The sequence below is a fragment of the Labrus bergylta genome, chromosome 1 (assembly GCF_963930695.1).
Source record: "Labrus bergylta chromosome 1, fLabBer1.1, whole genome shotgun sequence".
In the NCBI taxonomy this organism is placed as follows: domain Eukaryota; kingdom Metazoa; phylum Chordata; class Actinopteri; order Labriformes; family Labridae; genus Labrus; species Labrus bergylta.
Genome location: NC_089195.1, coordinates 31,853,158 through 31,866,535, shown reverse-complemented (window position 1 = coordinate 31,866,535; position 13,378 = coordinate 31,853,158). Strand labels below are relative to the sequence as shown.

General features: G+C 42.8%; 1 protein-coding gene across 1 annotated transcript in view; it reads right to left on the bottom strand.

The window, feature by feature from the left end:
• LOC110002871 (amyloid beta precursor protein binding family B member 2-like) overlaps window positions 1-10,910 on the bottom strand; it is a 44,974-nt gene extending 34,064 nt beyond the window's left edge. The window contains 1 exon segment of the mRNA XM_065959281.1: window positions 10,756-10,910. The gene's annotated coding sequence lies outside the window, so the exon portion shown is untranslated.
• Between the last annotated feature and the right edge of the window lie 2,468 nt (window positions 10,911-13,378).

Below are 13,378 nucleotides of genomic sequence, written 5' to 3'. Positions count from 1 at the left end.
GCAGCGCCAGGACTCTCAGTCAGACAACAACAAGGAGAGCCACGTCTGTATTTTTTATTTGTCATGTGCTCGTGGTTCCTCCATCTTTTGTTTTTCAAATCAATAAAAAAAAAAAAAAATTTATTGTCCTGTGTTCAGTTACAGAACCAAACAACAGCCAACGCATGGTGTTTTCACACATACACAAAATGTTTTTCTCCTCCTGATTTTATCCAGATTTTTCCTTCCAGCTCTCTACTTAAATGTCTGCATGACGTCGGGGTGAGAAGATGTGTGATAGCTGCAGGAAATATTCAGGAAAATTCACTCCATCTCACTCTATCAGGTGAACAGAGAGCGACTGGTGCAATCAGCTCATAATGAAGCTCCTTCATGATCTCTTCAGCTCACCAGTATGTTCTTTTCCACTCGTTTGTTAGGGCTGTGATGCAGCGTTGATGAACGCTCACATGGTTTTCTGCTGCGTCTTCTTTGCATCATGTCTCGCCTCCTGAGGGCGCAACACTGGAAGCGGTTCAGGATTTTTCATTAGGTTGATGTACATTATTCCTAACCTTTAAAGATTGAATCAATATCGTCTTACGCACTTAATGTCGGCTTAAGAAGACAAAAGTGAAACTTAAAGTCATGAAGATAAAATTGGCAGTTGTAGCCCTTTCACACTTTCAGAAAACTCCTGAAAAACTCCTGATATTTCCAGGAGGAGCTGTATGTGTGAACGCAAACAGCTGAATTTTTATTCCTGCCAGACCCCCTTGTATCGAGCCAATAGGAGGGGGAGTGACATTTATATACTGTTACTGTTGTTGATGTTGGATATGAAGGTCAGAATCTCCGGAGCAGTCCTCCTGAAATGATATTTCCAGGAGTGCACATATCTGTTCTTGTACTGAAGGAGACTTCAAATCCCCCCCCCACAGTTTCAGACATGTGACCTGCACCATGATGGGAAGAAAACTGATTTCCATATTTCTGTGTCTGCAAACGTTTCCCTTATTAGCAAAGATAGCTTCACATGATTCATAGTGACTGTGCCTCTAACTCTTCATCAGCTCAACAGCATGTTCACTAACCAGACTCCTCGTCTCAGTGAAAACACAGACAGACTGATGTGCAAATACAGGAAGAAAAAGGACTGCCGGATCCAAGGAGAGGAGAGAGAGAGAGAGAGAGAGAGAGGGAGCGAGAGAGAGAGAGAGAGGGAGCGAGAGAGAGAGAAAGAGAGAGAGAGAGGGAGAGAGAGAGGGAGAGAGAGAGAGAGAGACTGTGTGCATCCTATATATAGCGGAGATGTGACAGGACATCCGAGAGGACAGGAAAGTCTAGACACAAATGACACAGCTCTTACTCCGGCTGTGTGTTTAAGCGTGTGTGTTTAAGCGTGTGTGTGTGTGTGTGTGTGTGTGTGTGTGTGTGTGTGTGTGTGTGTGTGTGTGTGTGTGTGTGTGTGTGTGTGTGTGTGTGTGTGTGTGTGTGTGCGTGTGTGTGTCAGTGAAGTTCAACATGGCCTCCTTGTTATCTCACATTTCATTAGAAACGTCAGAGACAAGCTGTTCCATGATAACGCCACAGGAGATTGTACTGCTAAGAGTTTGATGATACGATGGAACGAGAAGTTTGGACGTATGAGCTGCGAACGGCGACGTCAAAGAGGAGAAGGCGATAAGAGGAAGAGACAGTCTGAAAACGAGAGGGGAGGGGAGAGGAAGGGGGGGAGGGGGGGGGTACCAGCTTAAGGACAAGAGATGTGAGCAAAGAGAATCAGAGAGAGTGACTCATCAGAAAAGGAATGTCCCATCTCTGCCAAAGGAACCACAGACACCACTGCAATGAATGCTCCCTGTCCAACTCTTTAAATCATCCGCTGCCTCGCTCGCTCTTCTCCTCTCTTTCTCTCTCTCTTTTTCTTTCTTCTTACCAACACAGATAAACTCTTCTTCTTGGTTTTGTTCGGGGATGATACAGCAGGCTGACCACGAGCTGGTGGATAAGCACTGCACCCCCAACCCCACCGTCGTTTGGAGTAAACACCCACATAGACATCTTTCTCCACTCCGTTTGCAAATCATTGCAAAAAAAAAAAAAAAAAAAAGGCCAAGAGGCAAATTCCTCCACAGCGCGGTTTGTCAAACGTTACACTGTTCAATTACACAATACCCTGATCAAATTCTTACTGCAACTTTTTATGAATCATGGTGAAAAGGTTGGCACTCCATCACACCCCTCACCACAGCTGTTAAACTTCTTATTACTCCCACCACCGCCACGACCGCCGCCGCCGCCACAGGATGTGATGTAAGCACGGGGGAACTTTTCTGGTCAGGAACCAAAATCACCACAATGACTGCCATCATGATTCAACATTCCTGTCACCTGTCATCCTGTGCGTTCATCACACTGGAATGAGTTTCTTTTTTTAAAAAGACGTTCGGCCTGTGAAGGAGAAACTGTTCCAGCAGGGAGAGAGATTTCACTAACAGACGTTCACTAATAGGAAAATGATGAAGCAATTTCCCAAGAGGGTTAAACGGAAAATTTTTAATTCAGACTACCGGCGGTTAAGAATAGAGAAAAATGTTAAAATGGAGAGCAGTTTCTGAAAGTTGAGAGGAAGTATATCTTGTGCAGTTATAGTCGAGAACAATGTCCAATTTGGTTTGCCAAGTGTGGCTAACGTTAGCGTCGCTAGCACCACAAGACCTCGGTCCTCCTAATAGGTCAATGTCCTCATACCTGTGCTACATGCGGTAACACAATGCTCCGGTCAAAATGTCAGTTCAGAAAGACAGAAACAAAGGATGACAAAGAGGTGGTAATAAAGAACGAGTTTTGTATAATCGTTATTAGAGATGGGACCGATCCGATCTAATATCGGTATCGGGTTCCGATTTTGACGTAATTTATTGTCGGATATCGGACTTGACGGCCCAGATCCACATCGCAGATCAAGAAAGATGGTCGGGCACTTTAAACATTCTCAGCTCGCACAGTCACGCTTTCAGGACGTTCAGGCTGAGCTGTATAAAAGTGTCCACAAATCGTCTCCATGACGACGGTCAGACGAGATGGAACAGCTCCTTCTGTGTGTTAAAAAGTCAAATTCACACTTCAGTTTAAAATATTGAATTTGAAAAGAACCTGACAGTGCTGCTAACTGTTTGTATGTGAAGCCAGCACAACGCACAAAACATCAATAAAACAATGAATTATGATTTTTTTAAATATTAGTATCAGTACATCGGTATCGGTACATGTATCTGAATCGGATCTGAACTGAAAAAAAAAAGTGGATCAGTGCATCTCTAACTGTTATTTCAAACAATGATATCGCTATCAGCCCTGATTTTCATAATTCACAGTTCATCTTATCAAAAACTCAAATACAGAACTTCCTTGAAGCAGCCGTGTGAAGCACTTTCAGTTTAACATGACCGAGATCACACAGATGTTTTTTTAAAACACATTCAGTCTGAGGCTTAGTGACACACTCAACATGTTTCCATGTGCACTGCCTGTGAAATGTGAAACAGCCCTGATGTGTCAGAACAGCTGAGCTGGCAGAAAACAGAAGAAGTGCTCCTGGGTTTAAATGTAGGCAGTAAAGAACGCTGCAATCTGCTGAACGCTTAATGTTTCTAAGATCAATGAGACTGTAGAGAGAACACTTAATGTTTCATTTTTATTTCATCTTTTATCTGGAATATAAATCTAAAGGCTTTAACAGATTGTTTGATATCAGTCAAATACTCCAGGCGTCACACTGTGTGTCTGATAAAGTGATGACTAAGTACACACACACACACACACACACACACATCTTCGGGAACAAACTAAATTCAGTAGAAGTTCTGAGAAATGTTGATAAAGTAATTCACGTTCATCCTTTAGTGCAAAAAAAGGTGAAAAAGCTCCATCAATACTTATCGTATAAAGATCAACTTTATCAACAAATTAGACCGATGTGTTTCAGCTTGTGTCCTTCATCAGGGTCAAAGGGTGAAAGAGGAAACCTAAACATAATGAACACTTAGCTGGGAGATAAAAACAACCTGAACAACAACTTATCAAGTTGGGACAATGTGTAAGAAATATAAATACAAACAGACGATTTGAAAAACACTGAAACCCAATATTTGAAACAGCACAAAGACAACAAATCATACCGGAGATAGATCGGGGAATCTTTGGGTGTCTCACGATTCGATTTCGATTCTTGGGGTCATGATTCGATTCAGAATCTATTTTTGAATTAGTCCATACTTCAGGATTTCCTCCAGTCATCTGTGATGCTGGCTGAACTTCTTGTTGCTCTATTTGGTATTCTACTGAGTTAAAGAGCTAGCCTCAGCACTTAGCAGGGAGTGACTGATTCGCCGACCCCCAAAAAATTGATCTTAGATTTTTTTGATTTTACATTAATGGATTTTTTTCCCCACCTTCACCTCTTTTATTTGCTCATTTTAAATTTGCTGCCAGCAACACATTTCTAAAAGGTTGGGACGGGGTCATTCACTCAGTCCCATTACTCTTTCTCTCCTTCCCATATTATACGTTTCATAATACCATAAACATTTTCATTGGGTGACAAGCCGGGACTGAAAGAAGGCCGGTCCATCAGCTGGACCCTTACTGCAGAGCCGTGCTCTTTAAATACTTCCAGGATGTGGTTTGTTATTGTCTCTCTGGAATAAACAAAGCCTCTCCTCAAAACGAAGCGGTCTACATGTCAGCATGTGTTGCTTCAAAACCTCGAGACATGGTTCAACATTAACGGAGCCTTAGCACTGATAATGAGCTGTCCCTCTCCTCTTCAGTGGAGAGGACGAGGCAAACAGATCTTCAGCTTTAGACTCGTCACACCTTTAGGACAGTTCTTCCACTTTGCAGAAAGCCATTTTAAACGAGCCCAGATCCAGAGGAGGTGGCAGTGTTTGTGGATCTGGCTTGTAAACGGTTTCCCAATCCTTCCAGCTAGCATATTTGTAAACTTAGCCACAGCTCACTGATAATAGTTTTTGGACGTTTTCCCCGACACATGTGAGATGTTCCAGCAGGTTTTTGTTTCTTTTTAAGACTTTCACAACTTTTCCTTTTATTGTCTTTTGTTGCCATGGTCCCATTTTCCCCCCATGTGCTATATTAGGCATCATATCAACTTGGGTTTTCACTTCCCCAAACCTTGAAATTCTTCACTTTTCAACAATTGACATCTTGTCTTGGTGCGATTTTCAATCACATTTGGAGTTTCAGTGTTTTGCAGATCATCAAGTTGGTTTATTTGCATTTCTGTACAATGTCCTATCTTTTTAGGATTTGAGGTAGAACATCAGGCCGCTTGTATTTGAGGTTTAAACTACCAGATCAGTTTGATTTGAAGGGGAGAAACCCTCTGCAGATCATTCAGATACACTCTTTCGTTCTTCGTGCTGTTGCTCATGCATAATGCTGGTGGATTCAAACTGCCTGTTAAGAAGAACATCTGTCGCTCTACTTAAGTGTAAGTGTGAATACAGCGCGGAATGAAAGACAGGAGAAGTGAAGTCGAGAGCCAACCCTAGTCTCAAAGTCGATGCTTGTGTCAAGAGACAGCACAGCAGAAATCCTTCAACTTGCTGTAGTAGGCCCATTTACACAGAGGCACCTGGGGGCTCGGGCTTTTTACAGCCTCTTTCATCACATGCCCGCTTTCATAGCGTATGTGTTTGAAAATCAGATGGAGAGAGAGAGAGAGAGAGAGAGAGCGAGCGAGAGAGAGAGACTCAAAAAGCCCTTATGCAGCTGAAACGGGAGTGATGGGGGCCTTGGTGTGAAGGTGCAGCGATGTGGAAAAGACAACATCAGAAACAGAAACATATAAACAAAAGAGTGGGAAAGTGTGTGTGTGTGTGTGTGTGTGTGTGTGTGTGTGTGTGTGTGTGTGTGTGTGTGTGTGTGTATGCATGAGTGTGTTAAGTTCCCTCTTCAGAGCGGAGATCCTGTCAGTCCTCGCCCTGCTTCTACAGGTAATTTGTAGGCAGAATAAACATGCAGGCTGACGATCCAGCCACAGGGGCCGACATGACAGGAAGGAGGCAGCTGATCAGAGAGGGTTCGACATGTTACACACACACACACACACACACACACACAGAAAGGAAGGAAACAAAGGTGGCACGTAAAGCTGAGAATAAAAGTGGGACGAGCATGTGGGTTAAAAAGTGTGATAGACATGAGCGACAGACAGAGAGAGGGGGCCCGATCATTCAGTTTCACACCCTGCAGGATGAACGGGGGCCTCTGTGCTCCTTCTCTGTTCAAACACACCTCACGGCTGTCTGCTCCCTGCAACAACAATACACACACACACACACACACACACACACACACACACACACACACACACACACACACACACACACACACACACACACACACACACACACACACACTGCAGCCTCGCCCTGACAGTGGGCACAATCACCCTATTGAGAGGCATCGATAGGGGGCTGAAAGTGAAGAGAATGAGATGGAGGATAAGATTGACAACACACAAACACACAAACACAAACACAAACACACAACATTCAGCCTCTGCAACGACAAATAGACACAGACATACACACACACACACACACACACACACACACAAGCACACACTGGCTTGGTCAAGGGCGGACCAGCGGTATTGTTTCACAGGGGAAGCATGGTGGTGATAACGGATCTCTGCGTTCTTTATCTGATTGCTCACACACACAAACACACACACAAACACACACACACACACAAACACACACACACACACACACACACACACACACAGGCACAGTGACACAAACATGTACCCACATGCACACTTTCACCACCCTTTCCCATCAGCTGTTGTGCATGACCTCGACCACACACAGACTAAAACAGGTTGGCGCTGCAGGGCAAGAAAGTCCCAGCGCACACACACACACACACACACACACACACACACACACACACACACACACACACACACACACACACACACACACACACACACACACACACACACACACACACACACATTTATAGTCTTGGTGAGATAAAAAAAATCCAATCTGCAGAGCTAACTCTGGGGTTAGCTGAGACACAGCGGGGTATATTTCTGTGTGTATGACATGTCTCCTTCCATGCGCACTCTGTGGGATGATCAGGCTTTATCGCATGTGTCTCCTTTATTTTTCCCCTGACAGAAGCTAGCTTAGCTTAGCAAAAGGAGCGGCCATCTTGAAACTCCATTTATAACACCACCAAGGCTAAACAAACACACAAGCACACAAGAACGGTCCGCAGTGTTTGGCCCCTAAACATCGGCCCTTAGATGCCCGAGTCACTTTTTCCATACTCAGCAACTCCTGGGGTATAGAAACGCCAGAGAGGAGGAAGAGGAGGAAGGGGAGGAAGGGTACATGGAAAGAGGGCGGGGGGGGGGGGGGTGTAATGAAGTGAAAGAAGTGAGCAGAAAAGAGGAGAAGGGGGCAGAGAATATAAAACAACTTAACAGCCCAAAAGCCCTAAGCAATTAGCAATGACATCATGTGTCCACACACACTACACACACACACACACACACACACACACACACACACACACACACACACACACACACATGCTCCCTCAACATTGTAAACAAGGGCTGCAGGTTTGGAGGAAGAGTACGCTCAGGAGGCTGCACGGAGGGATGGAGTGAAGCAGGATGACAGTGCACCATTTCTAACTCGTCTGGTGGCACAGCTAGAGAAACAGACGTAACAAACCAATCACCACACGGCGTAAAAAAAACAAAAAAACCTCAGAAAACCACCACAACCCGCTGCTGCCTCAAATAGCAGATACGTGCAGTTTTCCATGAATGTGTGCACACTCTGATTTAAGTTATGCAATGTTTTTCAATCTGTAACTATTGCACATCTCCTAAGGATTCTTTTTTTTTCTCTCTGGATATAAATTGTAAATGTGCACACAGAAGAGGGACAGGCCTCAGTGCAAATGTGATGCAAAACAAACGGATGGAGGAGGGGGAAGAGAAACCTCAGTGGTGCAGGTCCATCGGTGAGTTGTGACATCGTCAACAACTTCAGCTTTTCCTCTGTCATCACAAACACACACACAGAGAGTGAGAGTATATCAGGTGAACTGTTTCACACCTTTAAAAAGAACAACAGCAGACCTACTCCACGAGAACATGACTCAGCACTCACTCAACAGGGAAGGACTTGAAAAGAAAAGTCAACAGTCCTGCTTCTTCTACCTCTAAAAGGTACAAACATTACATTAATCTCCTCTCCGCCCCTCCATACCTTCTCCATACTCAAACTAGGAAACATATTCCCATCAGATTCCTTAAATCCCAGAACATAAACAAGCCTTTAACATGCGCCGTGTGTTTTTATAAAACAAACAGGCGTATTATCTCAACGGGCCGCCTGGCAGCAATGACCAAGAGCAGGGCTGGAAACGATTAGTCCAGCCAGCACCATTCACCAATACAAGCCTCAGCCATCACCCCAACCCCCCCCCCCCCCCCCTCCCCTGAGGCCTGTACCGTCCGCAGTCTCCGACTATTTCCACGTAATGTGACCATGTTAAAGAATACCCCCCTTTATGCTTGTTTGTCTCACAATGAACCTATTTATCACTTAAATTGAAGCCCTGCAGCACAAAGACCTGCATGGGGACCAGACACGTCCTGCAGCCCCAGGAGCTGCTGGTTCACCTCTGGGGGGGGGGGGGGGGGGGGGGGATGGATCAGATACACCAGACCTGCCCGGCGTCTGGTTCTGAAGCAATTAGTCAATTGACAAAAAAAGTAATTAGACTGCAATTAAGAGAATGGATTCTTTCTTAAAGTAACTTAAGGAAATCTGCTCGGTCTAGATTCAACAATAAAAGCAATTTCACTATCTTGTAATTTAAAAAAAATCCAACAAGTCCAGTTACACAGAACGTGTGTTTAAGACTTTAAGTTCAACTTCTTCATGAAGACTTTCCCTTGAAGAAACGTCGACATTAGAACATAAATGTAAAGCTAACAGCATGGCAGGCAATAACTCAAATAATCGGTTAAGGAAGTGGTTCCTAACCTTTTTAGTGCTGGTGACCCCAGACATCTAAACCACAGACAGCTATGTGCTCAAATTCATTTGTTTCAATCATGTAGGCTAATAGTTTTTACTGCGTCAGAAGAAGTTAAGAGTTAATGTGCAAATATAAAATAAAGGTGAATTTAAAATGCATGAGTATGTTACAAGTCATTGTTTATAACAGAGGCTGTTTATCCTCTGCTGGACCGACCCCTTGGGGTAAAAATGAAGAGCATATCCACTTCTTCAGACACCACTGGTGATGGCTCACAGTGTATTGTGTTCAATACATTTTAATAAAGGCGATGATACAGTTTGTATTGGTCAATAAATACAGATGTCAGGCGACCCCATGGTTGGGTAAGCCTGGGTCAAGGTCTTTAGAGAGACTGCTGGTGGGTTAACTTGTTTTCAGAGGCAGGCGACTGCTTGGGTGCCCCAGGCCAGTAGGAAGGGGGGGGGGGGGGGGGGGGGCGCCAATGGGCTGGCAACCTTTAAACCAGCAGTGTCTCAAATGCTGCGTTCCAGTTGATCTCGGAGAAGTCGGAAATTCTGAGTTCCCAGTCGGAAATCTCAACTGGAACGCCCCCCCTGAAGTCGTAATTATGACTTATGAAACTCGGAGAATCTTCAGTAGCCCGAGTTCAGATCCAACATGGCCGCCGCGTGCATCGAAAAGGATGTTTAAGCTGCAACTGTTGAGAGTTTATGAGCAGCTTAGTCGTCTTTTTGTGTCATTAAATCAATCAGACCGACGGTGTCGCGGATGTTCTCTCTGTGGAGGTGTTTTCATGTTCATGTCAGAAACTATCACGTAGTGTCACGTTATCGTCTGGTGTTAGCTAACGAATCAAAAACAAAGGTACTCCTGGAGGCGTCCATGTTGCTTTTCTGACTCGCAACTGGAACGCAGTCGACGTCGGGGTGTGACGTCATTCCCAGCGCCGAGAGCCGAGGTGAATGGAACGCAGCCAAAAAAAATTTGCAAATTTTGCAATGACAGTGTAGGATACCTCCCTAAGGGGGCCCCATCTTGACAGCACTCCATCTCATCGCCCTGCTAAGCATTGTTACTTAATTACTTAGAAACCAAACAGCTGGAGGGGCCCCCAATGATTATTATTTTTCCCCCCCTAGGGCCCCAACAGACTCTAGAGTCGCCTCTGCTTGTATTGAATGGCCGACTGCACGTCTTTAACACTAACATTAACATGCACATATGTAATAACGACATAAAGAAAACAAATGTTTACGTCATGGCATTCAGAAATGTGACGTCATCTCTGTATTGTAATCTCCACGTCCGAACATTAAACCCCCTCACGTAGCAGCTAGCAGGCGAGTTGTAGGAGTTAGCTGAGGTTGTTTTCATGAAGACCATTCCCTCGCACTACTACAGCAGGAGTCCTTGGACCCTCTCTCACAAACCCCCTCACATAATAAAGTCAAAGGGACACATGCAGGGTCCTGTAAATGACCCCCCCCCCCCCCCCTCCCTCATCTGCCGCCGCCACCTCCGCCGCAGCAGCCTCCCTGTCTCCCCTCTCTCTCTCCCCTCTCTCCCCCACCTTCCTTCCCGGCTTGTTTGCAACACAGCCGGGGCCCGGAGATGCCAATGAAGGCGATGCGTCGCCCATACAACATTACAAATGTAAAAGTTACTCACTGTTTAAACTGGATTCAGCGCAGAGAGAGAGACTGCAGCGGCATCGTGACGACCGTAACTTCCCGTGTTCAAGCTGAATTCTCAGCATACCACATCACTCACCTCCCCTCTCTCTCTCTCTCTCTCTCTCTCTCTCGCCGCTACGCTCCTGTCTTTTCTCTCCTCCCCTTCGTTTTCCTTTTCTCCTCCCTCCCTGATGCCTCTCTTCTCCGATAGGGGGAACCGAGGGGGGGGACGCAGACGCTCCGGAAGCAAACGCTCCTCTCTCGGATTTATTTTTATTTTTTATAACACTGATTTAAACTATTCTTAATCGACCTGTGGTGAAACAAAATAAAGTCATTGCAGACTTTTCAGAGGTTTTCAATGTTTTGTGATATGAAAAATGTAAAACTCCTAAATGAAGGATAAAGATGAAGCTGCTGAGGATGACACATTTACATTTAAATAGTCATTATTTAATACATCATTTAGCCGACAGATAATGAGGGCAGGTGAGTTGAGAAAGACAATAGCCTAACTAAACATCATATCACATCACCTTATTATTATTTTTCTTATTATTAGTATTATTTTTTTCTTTCTAAGTCTTTAATTTAATTATCTTTTTTTCTCTTCGTACCTTTTTTTTTGGATTTTTATTTATTTTTATTTGATTTCATGTTGTATGTTTAAAAGATTATATATAAAAATGTGTCAGGATGAACAAAATATGTGTTGAAATATGACAACTTGTAATGTAGTTAAACAGCCTGCAATAAAGTAATAAAAAATATGTGTGTGTATATATATATATATATATATATATATATATCACTTCACCTCATATTATATATTGTATGTAGTGTCATGACCTTGCTGTGCCTTGTGGAGTTATGTCATGTCGTATTGTATAGTATCAATCATAAAATATATCATATCATGTCATGTCATATCATGTCATATCATGTCATATCATATCGTATCATATCATGTCATGTCATATCATGTCATATCATATCGTATCATGTCATGTCATATATCGTATCATGTCATGTCATATCATATCATATGTCATGTCATGTCATATCATATCATGTCATATCATGTCATATCATGTCATATCATGTCATATCATATCATGTCATGTCATGTCATATCATGTCATATCATATCATATCATGTCATGTCATGTCATATCATATCATATCATGTCATGTCATGTCATGTCATGTCATATCATGTCATATCATATCATATCATGTCATGTCATGTCATATCATATCATGTCATGTCATATCATATCGTATCATGTCATATCATGTCATATCATATCATGTCATGTCATGTCATGTCATATCATATCGTATCATGTCATGTCATATCATGTCATATCATATCATGTCATATCATATCATGTCATATCATGTCATATCATGTCATATCATGTCATATCATATCATATCATGTCATGTCATGTCATGTCATATCATGTCATATCATATCATATCATGTCATGTCATGTCATATCATATCATGTCATGTCATATCATATCGTATCATGTCATGTCATATCATGTCATATCATATCATGTCATGTCATGTCATATCATATCATATCATGTCATGTCATGTCATATCATATCATGTCATGTCATATCATATCATATCATGTCATGTCATGTCATATCATATCATATCATGTCATATCATGTCATATCATGTCATGTCATGTCATATCATATCGTATCATGTCATGTCATATCATGTCATGTCATATCATGTCATATCATATCATATCATGTCATGTCATGTCATGTCATGTCATATCATATCATGTCATATCATAAATGTTGTGTACAAAAATCAGATGTAAGGAAGTAACAGCTCCATACTCCTGTGACCTCTGTTAGCAATATGTATGCAAAATCACAAGAGCTGTTGAAAGTCTAACTTAAAGTGGCAGGGTCTAGGTATAGCTTATTTTATGGAGGCCCTATGTGGACAAGCATCAACACTTAAATTCTGCAGTTTTCTCAAGATCTCAAGAAATGAACGTGTTATCATGGGGGAAAAACCAGCGTTGTTATCTGGAGATAACGATATAACAAAGTGGAGAACAGGAGAAAACAACCAAACTAGCCTACTTGTTATACAGTAAAATAAAATGTATGGATATATGTCCCCATAGGGCTTCCTTACATACTTTTTATTGTATACATAAACATAGATTAACAACTTTATAGATAAAATCTATGATTACCCATGAACCACTAAAATATGAGAATGTTTTTTATAAAGACAAGATGCACCAGGATGTTACAGTACTGTAGAAATGAGAAGACAAAGTGTAGAAAACTAATTCTGTATGCTTTCTATTACATCATTGTGTATATATTAGCTTTAATAAGAAGAGGTAGCCTAGCGGTTAGTGCGCGCGCCACATGTACGTGGTCAAAGCCCTACAGGCGGGCGGACCGGGTTCAAGTATATACGATCTGTGGCAACTTTCCCGCTTATCATTCCCCACTCTCTCTCACTCTGATTTCCAACTCTATCCACTGTCCTATATCTGAAAACAAAAGCATAATAAACCTGAATAAGATGAGTTAGGTAGCCTATCAGGGGGAATGTTTGGTTGTGA